Source organism: Bemisia tabaci, chromosome 1, assembly GCF_918797505.1.
Source record: "Bemisia tabaci chromosome 1, PGI_BMITA_v3".
Taxonomy (NCBI): domain Eukaryota; kingdom Metazoa; phylum Arthropoda; class Insecta; order Hemiptera; family Aleyrodidae; genus Bemisia; species Bemisia tabaci.
This window is the reverse complement of record NC_092793.1, coordinates 26,140,491-26,160,370: the sequence shown is the minus strand read 5'-3', so window position 1 is coordinate 26,160,370 and position 19,880 is coordinate 26,140,491. Positions and strand designations below refer to the sequence as shown.

Below are 19,880 nucleotides of genomic sequence, written 5' to 3'. Positions count from 1 at the left end.
CTTGACTCTCAGTATAAAGGGACTCTACCTAGAGTTAAAGAGGTATTTAAATTCCCTTCCAGAGTGCAGGTAGAGGCGCTATGTTCTGGAGCGCCGCTCGAGTCAATCCTCGAACGGTGGTTTTCTAGCCCTCTGTTCGCCGAGCGGTGGTATCTAGCTGAGACAAATTTTGTTGTCTCTCCTGATTCTATAATAATCTTTTTAATAAGTATATTTGCGAAATAGGGGTGCCTTCGCCCCTTGACCGATTCGCGACCCCCCCTTCCCCAAGGCGTTATACGTGGTGTTTTACTCTCATGGTTCTATTAGAGAGAGAGAAGGGTACTTTTTTTTACCGAAGTCATCACCAGTCGCCGCACACTTGTTCTAGGATTACCGGACGAAATAGCCGCGAATTGCGGCTATTTCGTCCATCTGCGCTTCAGTGCTTCAGTGCATCAATCGTAAAAACAATAAAACTTTTAAAATTCAAGCACGGTGAACCTGATAAGAAAGTATTGTATTCACTTCGAACGTGAGCGATCCCGCTTGATGTAAACGTATCTTATCCTTTTCTACGGTACCTGTTCCCTCTGCTCGCTCCCTCTTCCCTGCGTTGCCTAATTCACGGTTTCGCCGCGCTCGGAAGGCCAGGATTTTTACCGAGTCTTCTTTGTTGTTAGAGCACGAAAGATTGAAAGTAATTTTAGGACGATTTGGTTTTCTGAAAAATTGACTCCATCCTAAGAGCTATGAACCACAGTTGAGATGGTGAAAATTTCAGGGCGTCTGGGTTACAATAAATGAGTCGGTCACAACATACGTAACGCTCTTTGGAGGGTTTCGAGGAGAGCTTTCATCATTTCGCTCCCACTTGTTAAAAGTTTGACCCATGTCACAGAAACGTCAAGAAGGGGGTCGAAAAATCCGAAATTTAGCGTTACGTATTTCATGAACGGCCCGAAAGTAGCGTGAGCATCTATGGGTCGAGCCAGCCGCAAGTCCCCGTTTGCTATTCCCACGTTCCTTTGAATACCCATCGACACGATCATAACACGTCCCTTTGCACATGAAACGCGTTTGGGCAGGGTCAAAGGCTCCCCTTCTGAGCGGTTGGGGACGAGGTTCTTGGTCCTCCTCGCGTGTGGTATGAGTCGGAGACATTTCAGCCGCTGTCGAGCGTGGATGCGTCCTTAAATGAACGTATTATTGCCGAAAGGAACTAAGTCTCACGCCAACCCTATGCACATAGTTCCTTTTAGCATTAATACGTGCAAATGAATCGACGGGACGGGAGATTTCGCCAAATTCGCGAAGTAAATAAACGATCGTCAGGGATCCGCGACAGTTCACCGCTCCGTTGCTAATCGACAAACTTGTTTTACACTCATTTAGCGGTTACCTTTTGTTGGTGCGTGTTCAACAGTCTCAACTTGGACCTATTCGCTCCTGTTTTCAACCCTTCTTGTTCATTCGCTAATGACACTATATGATTTCGAGTGACTATTGCCTTTTGAACGGTTCCAGCGCGAATTGGACGGTTGACTTGAATTGTTTTACTATTTTGGCGAATGCGTTCGCGCGGTCTTTCACCAAGTTCTCTCAATCAAGTTTCTTTCATCAAGTTCTCTTTTTCTGCTTGTTGCATTTTGGTGCGACATTCGTTAAAGCGTTACAAAATTTCCACTTAGAAAGTGTATTTCCAGCAGGAAGTTGCACGACTTTTCCAACTGAAAATGTTTACGATTTTATCTCTAAATACATGAAAAATTAGCAAAATTTCTAACAAGAATTGAACGGTCTTATTTGGACTATATCTTGCAATGAGGAACAATGTTTTCTGGTTGAGCTTAGAATCAACGCATGTGTCATAAGATATCCTTTGTAGTTCGGTATCCTTTGTGGATGAGCCAGAAGTAGTGGTTCCTTTTTGTTTAAAAATAATTTTTTGACCCAATTTTACAACCTCGGAATGGAGTCACGTTTCTTGGTCCTGGAAACGACGATGGGAGCCGCTGCGTTTTTTTAAGGAGGATTCAATTCCTCGCTCACCGAACGACAAGTATGCCCAGCGCAGCGCCTGTAAGAACGCGTGGATCATGCTGACCTTTCGCAAGCCTAACCGGGCCGGAATGAGATGACCATGTGCTCGTGAACGGCGACGAAAAGGCAGCAAAGGCCTCGGGGGGACAGGCACAGGCACAGGTATAGGAGCGACAATGTGCCATTGTTCCTCGCACGGATCCGACTGTGACGGCGCGGCTGGCGGCCCGGGGCGGCGGCGGCGACGCGACACGGACGTGGATCACGTCACACTTGCGTCACGCGGTGGCGACACTTGGCACGGATCGACCCTGGCAGCCGTTGCCACGTCGTCCCCGTTTCCCGTGGCGTCGCCGCGGCGAACGGGACTTGCCGCCCAACTGAGGCCGGTGCAGTCCTTGGTAATGTCCCGTTTTGCTCCACTAATTCGCCCAGCCGGGCCCTTCTCTCCGCTGACAGACCTTAGTTCTGTGGCTTGGTTGCCAGATGGGGCGAGGAAACCCTCGGGGCCCCCGTCCGCCCCCGATTTGCGGTTCGATTCCATAATCGAAGGAGTCCCCGATGATCGGTGTCAGCCTCGAGGTGATGGAGGCCACCCGTGACAGTGATCATCGGCACCTTCGCTCCGGCTCCAATTCGTTCGCATGTAAAGAGTGGAGATGAAGTCGCGAAGGGAAGAATCGGGCTCGCCACCAGTCATATTTTGCCATGATTGACGTAAAAAACGGCAACTAAAGAAGGTACATAGTGAAACGTCATGACTCATTATTGCAGACCCAAGGTCAGGCCCAACCAGGACGAAGTTCCCGGGAGAGTTTCAAGTGCTGGCAATAGGAATTGGAAAGTTCCTGATGGTGGCTGTTTCAAGTGTAAGCCACAACCGCGTATTGGTATATATGTGTGTTTTGCCATCAAAATTTCCAGGGAAAGTAGCTTTTGGTAAGGGAATCCAAGGTAAGCTCCCACTTGAATCCCTAGTTCCATCGAGAAATCAAGAAATTACCGGTGATGGGGGATTAAAATGTAGTTTAAGAAAGAAAATCAGCAGAAATAATTTAGAGAGAAGGGATAATCAACGGATGGAGCGAGGAGAGCATGTGAGAAACAAAAAATCTCTGCGCCGAATTATACGAAAATCAGGATTTACAGGATTATTTTATTCAAGTGGGATTTTCACGATACAGCCCTAATCGTATCCTGAGGGATTCTCAAAGCAAGATTAGTGCCGGAGATAATAAACGTACAAATTCTACACGATAATCGACGTGCTACGAAGATCGCAGCGGGAGAAGAATTCCCTGCGGCCGCTTTCGACTTTGAGCGCCTTCTTACTCCCGTGATACTCCACGCACCACCGCAGAGTTAGTTTAGTTGCGTGACCTAACGAAACCTAACTCAATTCACCGAAAGACTTACTTCACTTCAAAAGATCTAAATATAAAGCGCTTTCATGGCTGCATGAACCTTTTGCAATTAATAAGCGATAGAATTCAAAATATTGTCGACGAAATACAGCAGTTTTCGAATTTTCAACGAAACTTCGTAAATGTAAACAAAGGTGATGTGAAGTTTTGCAGAAAACAAGTAGAGCCTTCCTGTTTAGACAAGACCAATTGTCATTCAAATTTTGACTTTTAAATGCTCTTATTTCGATTTGTGAGTCCCATTATCGCCAATTTTTACCAGGAGGAAAGGGATGATCAAGACAACTCAGTCGCTCTCCCGATTTCAGCGTTGAAAGGAGTTTCGCAAAAAATTGTACATAACCAAGAAATCCCTCTATAATACATTCGTGGCCCAAACATTTGTTTAAAATTGATATTTGCCATTGTTGTCAAAGCCCAAAACGAAGAAAAAACTTAAATTTAGAGAGTCTAACTCAGCGCGGCTAAGTAAAGAAACGTCAAACAAATTGAAAAAATCATAAAAACTCAATTGGGAATAAAAGTCAGTTGACTCGATGGCCTCGTATCAGACCTACTACTTGCTAGCAACACCTGCCTGCTAAAATGATAATTTCCCAACAGAACAAGAAGTGTTTCGCATCAAAAACAAAAACTTCACAGGAAAAAGAAGTATAAACTCTCTTTTCCTGAACCGTTTTCGTCTCTGCCCGATTTCAAAGAAATTTGAGAGCAAAATTTGCACGGTCGGTGTGCAGCCTGTTAATTCCTTTGTGCCGAGACACGCTTGCAGTCATTCCTCGAATCAGCAATCCGCTTCTCTCTTATATACCTCCAGTGACGAGGGATGAACTCTTTATTTTACGCACGTTAAGCATGACTTGCCTACGGATCTCCAGTTTGGCCGCTGTTGGAGCAAGTGTCAAAGTCTGATAAGCTGAACCGAAGTTGGGTTTCTGCGGCCGATAACTTTTGTGTTCAATATGAACCGAACTTTTTTCCGTGAAGGATGCCTCTCAGCCAATCAGAAATTGATCCTCTAGTGTCCATTCTCGCGTTATGCAGGTATACCACAGCGCAGAGTATTAGTACTTACTGGGACTGGGTCAAGTGGCCAAGAGCAGAGCGCGGTAGCGCGAGTGTCTGCGGATCCGTCGCACAGTGGATCTAGTCAATTAGAGAGGTCGGACATGAAATTTTTGATTAAAACTGCCAATTTTGATGGCTATATCGTCACATTTTAAATTGTGAGGGGTGCCTTTTGAAGAAAATTTTACGAGGAGACCAGTGGAACCACTTTTAGAATCTCAAAATTTTGTATAAACGGAGTTATAAGCATTTAAAGTTTCCAAATTGTGTCCGACCTCTCCTATCGACTCGATCCACCGTGCGTCGGTGTCGGGCTGTCGACGCTGCTGTAACCTTGCGCTGGCTGCTCGAGAAATTAGGCAATACGCCGTAATTCGGATCTGGTGTTAATGAAAAAGATAGCTTATTGTGTCAAGGATTCCCCCGTACGATAATTGTGCGCGGTGTGCGAAACACAGACAGACAGAGCGCGACGCTCGCAGACAAACGGACGCGGGTGAAACGAACGAAATTTGCCCGCCGAATTTTGCGCCGCGTTGCCAAGCGCCAATAACACTCGCGATCAAAGAAAACCGATCGACACGGCTCACAAAGGCGTCTGGTATCAATTGACCATTATACAAGGTCTGTACAGGCCTGGAAACCGGGGAATAGGTCAGTTGCGGTTTTTTTTTCTTTTTACGAAATTGTCTTGAAATGTTTAATATCAAAATCTAGATTCGCAAAAATTAGTGAGATATACCCGAACACGTAGTTATCATGTCTGATATTACGGATTTTTTTTCTTTTTTTCTCTGTCCCGGTGTTACGGGGTGTTCACCGCCAGTAAAAAACAAAAACCGGAAAATATCAGAAAATTCGATGTTATCAGAATTAATCAGGAAAAATCGGTCATGGGTCAGGAAATCCTGTGCTTCGATCATTTTTAAACTTTTGATTCATTTCATTATATATGCTTTTTATATCCAACGAGTGTCAATTTATTCGCACGAAAAATCAGGAGATCTCCTCTGAAATATCAGGAATATAGGAAAATCCAAAATTAAATTAAATTTCCATAAAAAGCGTTTTCGTCGGATGCATTTCGGTTATCAGCAAGCAGCGACTTCAGTCGCTGTGAGTCGCTGTGGGACCACGGTAGGGGTCAAAGTTTACCGGGACAGGGAAGTGCCGGCAATAGGAAGGAAAATTCCCGGGAATAATCCCGGTATCCTTTGAAGTAAGAGTATTTACCGTGCGTTTATGATGCGTATTTCTCCTGGTTAGGATCATGGGAAAGTAGACTGTAGTCTGGAATTTCCTGGACAGTTACGTTCCCGTGAACGGAAAAGTTCTCACTTAAACCCCTTGTTCATACAGGTGTTGTTCTATCTTCCCTACCCCTCCGCCCGTGCTCCTCCTGTCTTTGGCGGTTTGGAGCGTCGCGTCGGGTTTGTCAAGCCACTGCGGTATCCAACCCGAGGGCGTTGCAGTTCTTGGACTTCTCGATGAATAGGACAACATTTGGCAATATGAAACCATTCTCTCTGGCTAATTTTAGGAACCATATACGTGCCGTTAATTTCTCCTCGCAGATAGGTGCTTTTATGGATAAGCTAGAAATAGGAGGTCCTTATTGCCAAATGCAGTGCAATTCGTCGCCCCGCTGACAAAATGGCGTAGCTTCATTGATATGAGCCATGCAACAGTGCAAATAGACCACTGTTTTATTATTTTCGGTATACTATCAGGAGGTGATAAGTTCCTGAAAAGTCGGGGAAGTTTGCTGCTGAACCTTGAAATTTTTTGTTCCAGCCAAAATAACGGGTTTTTTTTTCAATTTCGATAGATTTTGCGTTAAGAATGTATCGTGAAAATTTTTGTATGAGAAACCATTCCGTTCCCAAAAAACCCCAATCAAAATTCATAGAATTTCGTGTCCAAAATCGTTGAAAAGTCTAGGGAAAGACGGATCAGTTAAAAGCTACGACACCTGGTCATCCTGTACTAAGCTAGATAACCAGTTGACCTGGGTACGACTAACTTTTTCCTTTTCGTGTTATCTTCAAAAATATCGAAACAAAATGGTGTAACGCTCCGTGAAACCGTTCCGTCTTCTCAACGTGCAACATCGACGAACGCGGCGCCCGGTATCAACACTCGCACTGCCGTTCCAAGGAAAAACGCCGTATAAACCTCCAGGCGTTGCCAAATTTTCTTTGATAAAATAAAAATTCCTTGGTAGACTTTCGAATGTTTTTCTTTCAATTTTTCAGAGAATTCTGTTCGCATTTTGTTATGAAGTTCCTGAAAATTTCAAGGGAAAACATTCAAAAGTCTACCAAGGAATTTTTATTTTATCGAAGGAAATTTGGCAACTCTTGAATGTTCTTACAGCGTTCTTAGCACGGCAGCGGAGCCGCGGTTCCTGAAAACCCCTTGCTCGGGAATAATTATCCTGAGCCGGCGCCGGTGCCTATTTCCGCTTTCGGGTTTCTCCCATTTACTACTCCGTAGTCAGGAGGAAACCGCCGTGTTCGGCCATAATATTCTGACGTTGCTACAGGAGAAAATGAATCCGCCCGCACCTATAGAGCTACCCATTGTTTCTCTTGCCACATTAACCAGGATTCCAGCAGGCAAGTTTATGTTCACATAATTTTGTAGACACCCATTGCCTCACTCAAGCACAGACTCCATTCTGCCGTGCTCAAGAAAAACGCCGTATGAACATCCGAATGTTGCCCTGTCTCCCCGTATGAAATTGCATTTTTGAGGATAGTTATGAATATTCTCCCCTGAAATTTTTATTTAATTTATATCAGATTACGAATCAAATCCACTAAAATATTGGGAGGAAAATATCCTCAAGTTTCCTGTAAAATCTCTCACGTTACACAAGAAATGTGGCAACGCGTGGAGGTTCTTACGTTGTTTTGTTCTAGCACGGCGGTATGTGTTACGTCACAGGAAAGCTATGTATATCGATTTACTTCCATTGCGGTGACATTAATAGAGGAGTTATGTCATTGTTATTGTTTGGGCGTAACCGCCAAATTTTCAGAAATTAATTTCTCAACGGAATAATATTTTTTGAGGGTCTTAAATTCTACCAAATTGATCTTTAAACGTCTTTTTTAACATTTAAAGAGCGTTAGTTCCGAGCCACCTCTCCTAGCCCATGATGCCTCTTAAGCAGGGATGATTTTGCAAGTTGGCAACACTGATGATCCTCCGTTCAAATCCATGGAAAATATCGATTTTAGGGGCGGCAAGCAGCCTCACCATACGCTCACACATCGATTGTTTTATATATGTTTTAATGGAGGGAGGGAAGTGTTGGCAACTTCCAAGAATCGTCACTGCTCCTACTAATAATAAAAAAAAAACCGTAACGGCACCAACTGTGATTTTTAAAAATGTCATTCAACCCGCATGTCATTGAATGCGCTGCTATAAATAGCATTACCGAGCGGTTTTATGGAAGGAGGGCGTATCCACCAAAATTGTAGCAATAATTAATTCTTGCCCAATTTCTCCAATCCTGCCTGTGTGCCCGTCAGCCGTTGGTGTTATTTCAGATGGCATGTAGACTATTGGTTAACTCTTGCCAACAGAAATATGGAGAAGTATCCACAAAAAAAAATAAAGTTTTTTCATGTCTTCTTGAATCTTGACTTTCGGTAGCCACGCCTCTCTTCAAAGAATCCGTTCAATTCTGATAACAGAGAATTCCTGTGGTGACGTGGTGAAGTCACCACTAGTCACTGGTGAGACTTGGCGGTCTTTATAATCACATGCACCACTATACTACCGTCCCGAGAAAAAACGCCGTAAAAGCCTTTAAACTTTGCTAAATCTCGACCGATAAAATGGTCATTTTGAAGAGATGTTGTGCACATTTATCCTTGTGCTTTTTAGATATTTTAGATTAAATTAGGAAAAAAGTCTGAAAAATTCGAAGAAAAATATTCATAATTTTCCCAGTGAATTCGTGAATTCTCAAAGGAGATTAGACTACAACGTCTGAAAGGCTCTTACTGCGTTTTTCCTCACAACGGTAGTATAGTACTGTGAGATACGCGACTTGGCGTCAAGGTGCTTAGCAGTGCAGCCTCTTGCGTCTCGTGCAAGTGTCTTTTATTTAATTTTTTTGGTTCTCAAAAATCCATTATCTCGCTTCAATCCATTCTTTTTGGCTTGTCATTGACCCAATTTTGTGGACGTTAAGCGGCCGCTCCGCAAACCCTGGCCTGTAGTTGCCCGGCTCCCGTGCACCGCACGGTGGATCGAGTCAAACGGAGAGGTCGGACAAAATTCGGAAACTTTAAACGCTTATAACTCCGTTTATACATAACTTTGAGGTTCTAAAAGTGGTTTCATTGGTTTCCTAGTGAAATTTTCTTCAAGCACTCGTTAAATTTTAAAGTGTGACGAAGTAAGCATCAAAATTTGCAGTTTTACTTAAAAATTTCATGTCCGACTTCTCTGATTTACTCGGCCCACTGTGCGTCTTGCGCCTTGCAGTCCGGTCCCCACCATTATCATTGTCTTCCGTTATCTTGATCCGAGTCTCCTTCGAGCGACTCGGTCCGCCAAGTATGGTACACGGAAGTCCCACCACGCCGAGCGCCGTTTTGGTTTGGAGATGACGGGTGTCGAAGTGTCGAAATTTCTCGCGGTGAACTGCCGCCGCAGCGATCCATCGAAGGATTTCGTAGGTGGCGAATATTTACCAACAGTGACAATAATCCCACTCGCAAGCTTTTGAAGATTACGTTTGTATGGGTTCGAGCACCGAGGTAGAGAGAGACAATGACGTAAATTATGGGCCCACAGGGTACGCAATGCCGGGAGGGGGGCACGGCTTTAAGGGGCCCAGCCGCCTTTGGAATTTTAAAATTTTGTGCAAAACTTGCTTAATCAAGTCTAGGGGGCTATTGAGGGGCACCTGGAAATACAGTCTGTGGGTGGGTACGCTTGGTGAGTTACGCTAATGGAGAAAGAATATACAACGATGTAATAGAGGGCATCCTCGGTATATAGGCCGGTTAGACTTGCACTGCGGTCAGGATTGTGGAATGCCTCATATCATGTCCAGAAAAATTAAACATTTTACATCCGGATTATATTAACAGAAAAATTTAGTAGAATTTAGATCAATTTCCTGTTTCTTGCCCCGTTTGCTTGATAAACAAAGTCATTAGGTAAAGAAGAAAAGAAAAGAGCGATTCCCATTACTTTCCGCTAAGGGAATCAAAACCTACCAAAATTCAGAGCATATTTTGGGAGCAATACCTGGCGGAGCTTTCAGACTGGTCAATTATATAGTCCTATAAATTCCCAAAAATGTGCTCAATTCTGAAAATCCGTCAGACCTTTACCAATGCCGCCGCACATGAAGCTAGGACCCGAAACAGGAGCCAACGTAGGATTTTAAATTAATCGTTGTTATAACTTGGTAAATCACGATCGTATCACAATCTATGACTATTTAAATGCGAATTTTCCACGGTATTCTCTTAGGTTTGAACGATACCGAAAAAGAAATGGTCTTATGATACCATCCCCCACATGTATTAGATGGTTGTCTACCCTTCTGGCCTCGACGAAATGGACGTATTTCTGCTAAAAGGAACTAGGTCTCACGCAAATCCTATGCACATAGTCCCTTTTAGCGTAAACACGTCCAAATGACGTATCCAAACGCAGCTTATCCATCTGCACTCCAGTTGAGGCGGATCAACGAGGAGGCAACACTGCGTCCATGTCTTCCCCATTCCATTCATTGCATCGTTTGCATTCGCCATTCCCGCCCCCGCGTCACCCCGGGGCCTCCATCTCCCGTCTCTAGTTACTGTCCCTTGTCTGCCGCGCCGTTGTCAATTAGTGTGCGAAATAGTCGCTTTCGTGATCCTCGGCCCAATTAATTACGAGCCGGCATCCGTGTCGGCCAGCCATCCAATCCATTTAAGTCGTGGCGCAGGCATGCAGAAAGCACGCACGGGGCTGCTAGCCACCCCCCTTTTTGCGGCGGAAACTTTTACTCCGCGGGTGCCGGCCGGCCGGGCCGGGCCCGAGGTCGATGAAGGATGGAAGCTCGGTGACGTCATCGGCAGGGTTCAACACGGTCCGCACTTTCAGGGTTGAGCCCTCTCCCCCGTTCCACCCTTCGCTCGAGCCCTGCAATGACGAATCAATACGACTCGCCTGCAGCCCGCTCCGTCGCCCGCCCGCCCCGCACTTTCTCTTTCGTCGCGCCCGCAAAACTCTGGCAACACTGCTTTTCTTCCATTTAAATCCATTGAAAATATCGATTTTCGATGCTTTTGAAAGAATCGATTGTTCTGCACGCGTTAAATGAAGGAAAAGCAGTGTTGCCAATTTTCAAGAATCGTCGCTGAAGTCTATGCAACTTTAATGTATTTTTTTTTTTTTTTTTTAAATCTAAGTCTGGAAACGATATCAACTGTCTTATCAGGAATTACACCATCTTAAAGTGAATCTCGCATTATGTAGCTAATCTTTAGAGAGAGTAAGTAAGTATTGAGATATCGTACTAGTTTTCGCCGAAATATTGATTTTGCTCGCAATTTTTGGTAGTAGACGGATCCATTACGCTCAGTAGTACGTCTCAGCCGTTTCCTCTCCAGGGTTCAAGTCAAGCTCGTTCGATATCTCGATGTGTGCTTTTAATTTCTAAACTGTCCCGATCGCTCGGTGACCCAGCTTAATCGTCGATAAATTTGGCTCAACCATTTAGCAAATCTATTCTATTTGGAATCGATATGATTGTCTGTTTCAGCATTGATAAAAAATCACTCCATTTATCTATTCTGAAGTGAACACTAAGCTAAATAATGTTCTTTCATGTTTACAACATACAACTTCTTAAACTTGTTTCTCAACTTACGAAACTAACCAAGCAAAAAATTGCTGATGCCAAGGCAATGGTGATTTTTACAGCGCGCGTGTTGCGTCGTCTCGCATAATGTTTAAATCGCCTCAAAAAATCTGGAAGAATGTGTTGATTACCTTTCCAGGAAAAGGTCCATTTGCACGAGCAGTTTAACGGACAATCGAGTAAACTGATAAAAACTGAACGTTCAGTGCTTTTATCGTGACTTTTAGGCAATATATTCCTCCATTCAATACACGTCACAACTCCATCGCTGAGTAAATTTATTGTTCATCTTTTAAACTGAGGCGGTAAGGACGTTGATGCCTAATTTCACCATATTACTAAATTATTGGTTGGTAGATACATTTAATTGGTGCTTTTAACATTATGATGTATACATTTGTATGCGAGTCAAAATTACCTCTAATAATTTTTCCTTTTCTGTGTTTCAGGTATGTTAATTAAACATTGAATCCTGACTTGTTACCGGAAGATTTGAAGTTACACGGGACTCAATGAAGTAAGGTTTTAATTCAAATATAAGCTTTGGGTTTTTTCAAGATTGACGAAGTGTCAATTTAGGATTAAAATTGGGGGTTGATATCCGTTGATCGATTCCTTCCCTTAACGAAACTCCAGCATCTAAAAGTGCGCGCCGGAAAGTTGCCCAAATTCCCAGTGTGGTAAAAGTGACCTAAACCGAAGTTTATTTGCAAGATAATGTTGAACTGTAATTTCGCAGCTCACGAGATTAAATTTGGAGTCAACAATCGTGACGTAAAACAATTTTCAGTGTATCAAGATACGAGTCGAAACCCATCAAAAAGCCGATTTCTTGAATTTTTTTCCAAAATTGGCAACTTGCCAGCAAGAATTTTTGAGTTCAAAGTCGAAACTTGGATTTAGCGTAAAGTATCACCAAGGAATCGTGCAATAAGCAGCAGCCCCCAGTTTTTGAAAACCGTGAAATCTCTACGATCCATTCGCCGCGACTAATCACTCCCTTTATTACTTGTTCAGTGAAATAACTGACACTAGTACAGAGCACGAAAAACAGGGAGGAAATATGGGACACTTCTCACATATCCTATTGATAACCATTTTTAAGGTGCCCTATTTAAATGCTCGTGGAAATTGAAAGTCAACGTCCTTTCTTCAGGAGTTGAAATCTGTCCAGTTCGGGCAGCCTATTTTGGAGCACGGAAGCGTATTTTTATCCCAGTTTTTTGAGGCGATGCATCCGTTAGTCCGAACCCTTGACTTAACTCATGCTTAGCTGTAACTTTTGAACTGTTCAGAGGAATCCCCGAGGAATAAGCCAATTGTCACCAAGACATGGGCAGTACCCTATCGTACATTTCATTTTTTTTTACCATTTGTGTAAAAATGAACCAGAAATTGATCGGACAGGTACCTAAAAGTATTTAATCTTCGAAACGAGCGGAATTTCCCTACGTTCGGGAAAGAGTCATCAGTGGAAGAATACTGTAGTTAGTATCGTTCGTGTCAACGTTGGAATCGATGGATCGTATTTGATAGTGGTTAGATGTATCGTCTGGTTCAAAACAATAGAACGTAACCTCAAACAAAACTTTAAAGATTTAAGTTGAAAAAGCTGAAAATCAGAAAATTCTTCACAATTCTACTTTCCGTTGCCATTTGGTACTCAAAGAAATAAAAAAATCTATCACAAAACCCGTACCCGTTCCTTCAGATTTTTAAATTGACTCTTGAGGCTAAGTTTACATGTGGAACCGATCGATATCGATACAATCTCCCCTGTTTGATGTATCGAATACGATCTATTCTATGAACTCCCATGGAGGGCGACTTTTTGAAAGGTTGTGACTGACTGTCGCATTAGCGTCTCGCCTTCGTATATTCAGTATCGTGCCCAGTACTCTGAATTGCCTCCACAACATGTTGTGATCGAAAGTTTTCTTTTTTCATTCATGTTTTATTTATTTATCTCCACTTGGAGTTTTTTATGTATATATTCATGCTGACGCACATTCTAACTAACTCTTCCACCGGTTTGTCCGTGAACCTCGATTTTGAGTTTTTACCGATCGACGCTTTTATTCCCGGCCCCCTTCTCCCCCCCTCGTTTTGCGTCACGTTTCGTTGCAATGTTGAGATGATGAAAGGCCTTTCACATCAAGGCTCATGAGATATTCAAGCAGTCTGATCCTCATAAAAATCAGGAAAATGTCCTCTTAAAAGCCGGTTGAGATTTGAATTTTGGAAACATGAGTCCGAGCAACCGCACAACTGGAAAATCTCCGTGTCTACAGTTACTTTGAGTTACTTCTGTCGGTCAGATCAAGGATTTAGTTGACCGACCAAATTTTTTGTCGATTCGGTCGAAATTGTATTACTCTAAGACATCTGGGGATCTAAAAGTGTCCTGCTGAATGAATAAGCACTAGTTTCCCTCGATGTCACTCAAAGGTTGCGACTTGCGACTGGACTTTCACGAATGCGATCCAAGTTTGATCCTGGCGGCTTGCGCCTGATTTCTAACGAGGTCGCCACGGAAAAAAAAATCTCGGTGTATTCCAAGAAAAGGGTAAATACAAATTCGGGTCTATTTGATCCCAGTTTAAGCTATGGCAAATTAATCGATTCTCGGAATGGGCCAAGTGCTACCGAGAAATCTCTGTAAAATTATTGAACGTTCGGTAATTTAAATGGACCTTGGTTAAAACGCCAATATTTTTGATCGACGTGTCGTATTCTTAACTGAAAAGATACAGCAAAATACGTTTCAGGCTAAGATTTCAGTCATGTACTGTGGTAAAATTACAAATCAATGGAAAATACAAAGCGAGATGGTAAAGGCCAACGGACTGTTGCGTCCAAATAACGCGGAGAATTTTTTTTCAGTGTTCTACCTCGTAGTACTGTAACTTCTCCCAAATGAAATGCGGTGAGGCAGCTGCGACTGCGAGTTTTCGAGGTTCTCCCGCCATTTTACCGAGCGGCTGAAGCGCAACCGAAGTAGTCAAGGCATTGTTTTTTATGGTTACCAATATCCTGAACTTGCGCCCGAGGCCAGACCTCAGCCCACCGTTCTGAGATAGGCAGTAAATGCACCAAGACGGCCGCAAGTTTCGCCGTGTGCCTTGTGGGAATGCAACCCGCCAGGCACGTCTCGAAGGCGAGTTCGCTTTGCCCAAATGTCACCCCACAATGTTTCTCCTTACGCTATGAGATTTCTGCTCCGTCTGTCTTATGCTTTTTGCCTCTAATCGTGAATTCCAGGTTGGATTCACTGGAAAGAAAATGCCCGGCTCAAAAATGATGACTTATGAATTTGCCGTCAAGGGTTTCTTTTTCATCTTGATTCAATCAAAATTTCTGTACGAGTAAGTTAACAAAAAGCTTGGTGTGAGCAAAAAAGTAGCTATGCTTAACAGCATCTGTCCTCATTCAACAAAAAAAATTACCTGGCGGCAAATTCAATAATTTCTTCCAGTGATTTTTGCTCTCCTGTGCGTTTGCACTATCTTACTGCGGAACGTAATATCATGAACGCGATTTTTGCGTGATCGGAAGTACTTCAGTAGCTTTTAATACGAATGTATTCTTACCGTCCTCAAATCCCTAAACGTACTGGAGAAATAATATGCCATATTCTGTGTCATAATTCCACAAGCTTCATTTAATTCAAGAAGGCAAGTCTCTGATTATTTTAAAGAGTTTTTGCTTTTGCTACAAACGTAGTTATCAAAGAGACCGTAGATTAAAATTCTTCAAATGACATGACCAATATGGTGACGCATTTCTTGGTGGAGCCTGTGCGAACAAATGAGCTGAGTCGAAAAATACGTGTTTGCATCGGAAACTTTACCCCAAGCCGCCATACACACGCATTTATTTTCCTGTATGTCTTAACTTTTTAAAATGAATAAGCATTAATCCGTGCACCTTGAAATTCTTTGTAATCGTCATTTACCCTTCAAGGGTATTGCATAATAATCACAAGCTTGATAATAAACAGACAGGAATTTTGTCCAGGAAAGAAAGTGTCGAAGACGATTTGTAGAATTCGGACTGAAAGTAGTGCAACTTCACCGCGAAAGTATACTAACAGCAGGAATGCGCCTTGAAAGTACTTTTTGCCGTGCCAAGGAAGAAACGTAATGTTATAACTTAAATTCTACCTCACTCAAAGGAAAAAATTTAATTTAAGAAAATTTGCCAATATACCTCTCTCTGAAATCTTCAATCGCACTCAATTATATGTATTGCGAATGTAATTTTTCGAAAATCTCAACGGACATTCCGGCGAGATTTCCAGGATTTGTTTATTTTTTTTTCAGAAGACAATTTGCAACGTTAGAATGCGCTATATTGCTCAGCAAGACAACGTAAAGGAAATTTTACTGCGAAAATATCGCAACAAGAGGAATGCGCCGTGAACGTTCTTTTATTCTGCTCTAAAGAAAAAACGTAATGTAACATTTAAATGTTGTCGAATAGCTCTGATTAAAATATTTATTTTCAAACAAATTCGCCAAAATCTTTCCTCTAAATTTTCACACACACTGCATTAAATTGCAAGTAAATTTCTCCGGAAAGTTAAATGGAAAGTAGCCGCTATTTTCTCAAGAAATTGGTGTCTTCATCGGTGTAAGACCGTCTGCAGTTTGCAGAGCTGCTAAGATTATTCACTTCACGCAATAGTGAAGAAAAACCCGGCGCTAATTCAGTAAAAAATTCATGCCAGGGCTTTCAGATAGGTTCCTTGTAAATAAAGGGCTAAGAGATTGGTTAATCCTAGCAGCATTGAAAGCCTCGTAAGCCCTTTTACCGAAACATTCCTAAAGGACAACTTTGTAAAAGCAGAAATTCGGCAATTTGAGGCTGATGATACGGCGTTCTTTCTATCCTGAACACGAGATTTTTCCCGCCTTTGCCTCTTCGAGGGACAGAGGAAGGAAGATCCGTTTCTGTACCTGCCGTCCTCCATTCTACCTGATCTCGAAGCAGAATTCGCCGTCGGATCGAGCCGCCTAGAGATCCGCGCTCTCGGCTGACGAAAAGGCGTATCCACACTTCGAGATGGGCCCGGGAAAGTATTGGGTTATACGGACGCCAGGGTTCATCGCGAAGTGGAAGGTGGGCGACGAGATGAGGCGCCGGCAATGAGATGCGGGCGCTCTGTTGGCCGGGGAATTTGGAAGTAAAATTCTGCGTGACCTTTTGTCAGCGAGCAACGGATCGCGAAACGGTAAGTCCGCGTCTCGTTTCGCCGGCTCGACCGCGGTTCACAGAAGGCTACCGGACCGGTGGCAGCTCCTGGCTCCGGCTCCCGGATCGCCGTGTAATGGGGAAATCGTCGACGATGTCGCGACACCTCGCACGGGAACGGGCTCTTTGTGACGGGGAGCTGCACCTGTGGACTTTGGCCGAAGGCTGACAATGGACCGCTCTAGACTGGATTCCCGGTGCCTGTCAGGAGAGACCTGCAGCACGGTTCGAAATTTCCGTGTTAATGGTTACTCGGACGGTCAGATTAACCCAGAGGACTTGGTCGATCGACGACGATTTTGGTTGAATCGTCCGAAACCGAAAGTTACTCAGAGACACCTGGGGTCCCGGAAAAAAATGCAGGGTCGCCACAGTCAAGGGAAACCTGGAAATGTCAGGGAAAAGGCGAAAATGTCAGGGAATAATTGTTAAGTCACCCTTAATTGCTATCTAGAATTGATTTGACGTTTCAAACAACATTTGGCATGAAAACTATCTCTAATTATGTTTTTTTAACCATCTGGGTCTGGCACAGCTTCAATTTTTAGGAATTTTAATCAAAATATGTCAGGGAATTTTAGTTTTTAAAATCTGTGGCAACCCTGGAAAGGTCCTGCTGAGCTAACGTGCTCTTGTTTCTCGCGATAGCACTATACTGAGAAAAATATTTGTGTTCTCTGTTACTTTTTGTTACTATAGGAAGTAAAACACAAAGCAACCCAAATTTTGTGTTAACTATGGTACAGTTTGCGGTGAATTTAGTGCAGAGAACTCTGAGGAGACCGAGAAACCCTAGAGGCAACCGAGGGCTTGGGTTATTTTGTGTTCTATCTCCCATATTGACCAAACTTCTGTGTTTGGTTGTTGTCTCTCTGTATTAGAGGTTGCGAATTGCGAGTGGCTAACGCATTTGACTCTGAGCAAAACGATCCAAGTTCGATCCTAGCGGCTCGCGCGCGCTTCTGCACAAGGGTGCTCTGCGACGCCTAACCGCCACAGGAATCTGTCATGGTAGAAATTTTCCGGAAGCTGACATATATCTATCTCTTTTTGATGTCTCCTATCCACCTTACAGCTGGACGCCATCTTTGACGCCGAGCTGGAGGAACCCACTCCAAAACCTTTTTCGGAACCTTCGCCATGTAACCCCAAGAAAACCTAATCAAAAACATTGACCGTGACCGCCGAAATTCATTTCTTCTCACGCGCATAAAGTCCTCTCAAGAATTAGAAGATTGATCGGAAGACTCGGAGATTAGTCAGGCTTTCATCCGGGCGTCATCGTTCAGGTCAAGGGATGAATCGTTTAATATCACTCCGTGAAATTATGTGTGAGAAGGCCGACGGTCAGTACTCCGTGTGGCGCGGCGAACAGACCGTGCAAAAAGCTGAGGCAACTATATTGCTGTGCTAAGGATAAACGCCGTATGAACATTCGAATGTTGCCGAATTTCTCCTGAAAAAAATTGATGTTGCAAGAAAGTTATGCTTATTTTTCTTTATGATATTTGAGTTTTAATTGCGAGAAATTGTCTAAAAATCGGAAGAAAATTAATCGCCACTTCCCTAATAAATGAATATTCTATCCATGGACGTTTGGCAACGCTTGAAGGTTCATACGGCGTCTTTCCTTACCACGGCAGTATACTGCTCGTAAATTCAAGGCCGCGGTCAGATCTGCAGGTTATGAAATCCTGTTCGCTGATGGCAACGCTTCAGTGGCGTGGCGCGGAGGATCGACTATCGATATCTCGCCATTTAAAGCTATGGTAAAGAATCGATTATTAAGGTGTTCGCTGCGAACGCCCTGATAATCGATCTTTTTCCATAGGTTTAAATGGCGAATCAATCGATATATCGCAAAGCACGCCACGCCACTGCAACGCTTTGCTACTGCCATTAGTGCATGATCTTATGACGCCGTTCCTGTGTTTCAGCCTAAGTGGATGATTGAAATGTGTTAGATTTTTTTTCTGGATACGGTTACTGCATACGCTACAACCGGGGACATCAGCATTTTGATATTGGAAAGTATTTTTTTACAGACTACGAAGGACTCTGAATTTTTGGAGAAAAGTCAGGTTGATTAATCAATGCATAACCTGAAAGTCTTCGGTTTTTGGTATACCATCGCGGTGGAATGGCCGCATACCGCAGCTCGAAAACACCCACGGTCTTATAATGGAGCCTTGGATTAGAGTGAGGTTAGGAATAGAAGATGAAGGGAGCTGAATATAATAATGAGTCCACTCCAATTCGCGCGACATCAGACAAGGCAATACCAGTTTCACCTGCGTAACAGCATTTGCCGGTTTTATGTGCATTCGCACAGTTTTCATCGAAGAAAATTGTAGTATTTTCCCCAATATCAATCACATGCAGTGCACGAAACTCACAGGCGCCAACGCGCCAAATGCGCCTTAAAAATCGGTCATGGCGCCTAAAAATTGAAGGCTCTGCGCCAACGTGGCCCCAAAAAATTGCCCCCTAAAAATCTGGATTTTCATAGGAAGTCACGTAAAGAGAGGAAAACAAATCTATTCGAATTAAAAAAAAAACTCAGAATTTTCAGCACTAGAAGTGACAGCTATTTCTATTCTTCACAATTTCATTCTTAGTGCTTTTGTCTTCCCCAAGTTAAAGCTACTTACTAGTTCTGGTACAAAAACATCTTGCGTCTAACTTGTCACCAAATGCGCCGTAACATATAGGCAAAAAGTCAATTTTGCCCCTCAAAAATCTTCAATGGCGCCTAAAATTCGGGCTTGATGCGCCACATGGCTCCTAAATCTCAAAGATGAGTTTCGAACACTGATCACATAATACAATAAATTAGTGGTTTGGTCTGTATATTCATCAAAGATGATGTTGAATAATACAACTTAACTGCGAATTCTTCGAAGTGATTACGGATAAGATTGTATGATACTAATAATGAGATTTCAGTTCAATTCGGCACGTGTAAATGTCAGAAGTCAGAGGAAACATTATAGTTCAACACAGAGTGGCGAACACTTAAAAGCGACAAAAAACGAGGAAAGACGTGAAAACTTAAAAAGAGTAGGTATTCGGGAGTTAAAACGACTCGCTGATTTTTTACGTCGGGTTTTTGAACTTCCTCATGGGCTGGGCGTTATAATTCGATTCAAGGTCACGCGCTTGATAACCGCTCCGACACTAAAGCCTTAAACAGACACGAATTCTGAAGCTAAGCCCCTGCAGCCTGCACG

At 43.2% G+C, this 19,880-nt stretch overlaps 1 protein-coding gene across 6 annotated transcripts in view; it reads left to right on the top strand.

The window, feature by feature from the left end:
• The window catches only part of gus (splA/ryanodine receptor domain and SOCS box containing gustavus), a 161,819-nt gene that overhangs the window by 123,691 nt on the left and 18,248 nt on the right, over positions 1–19,880 (top strand). The window lies entirely within an intron of this gene.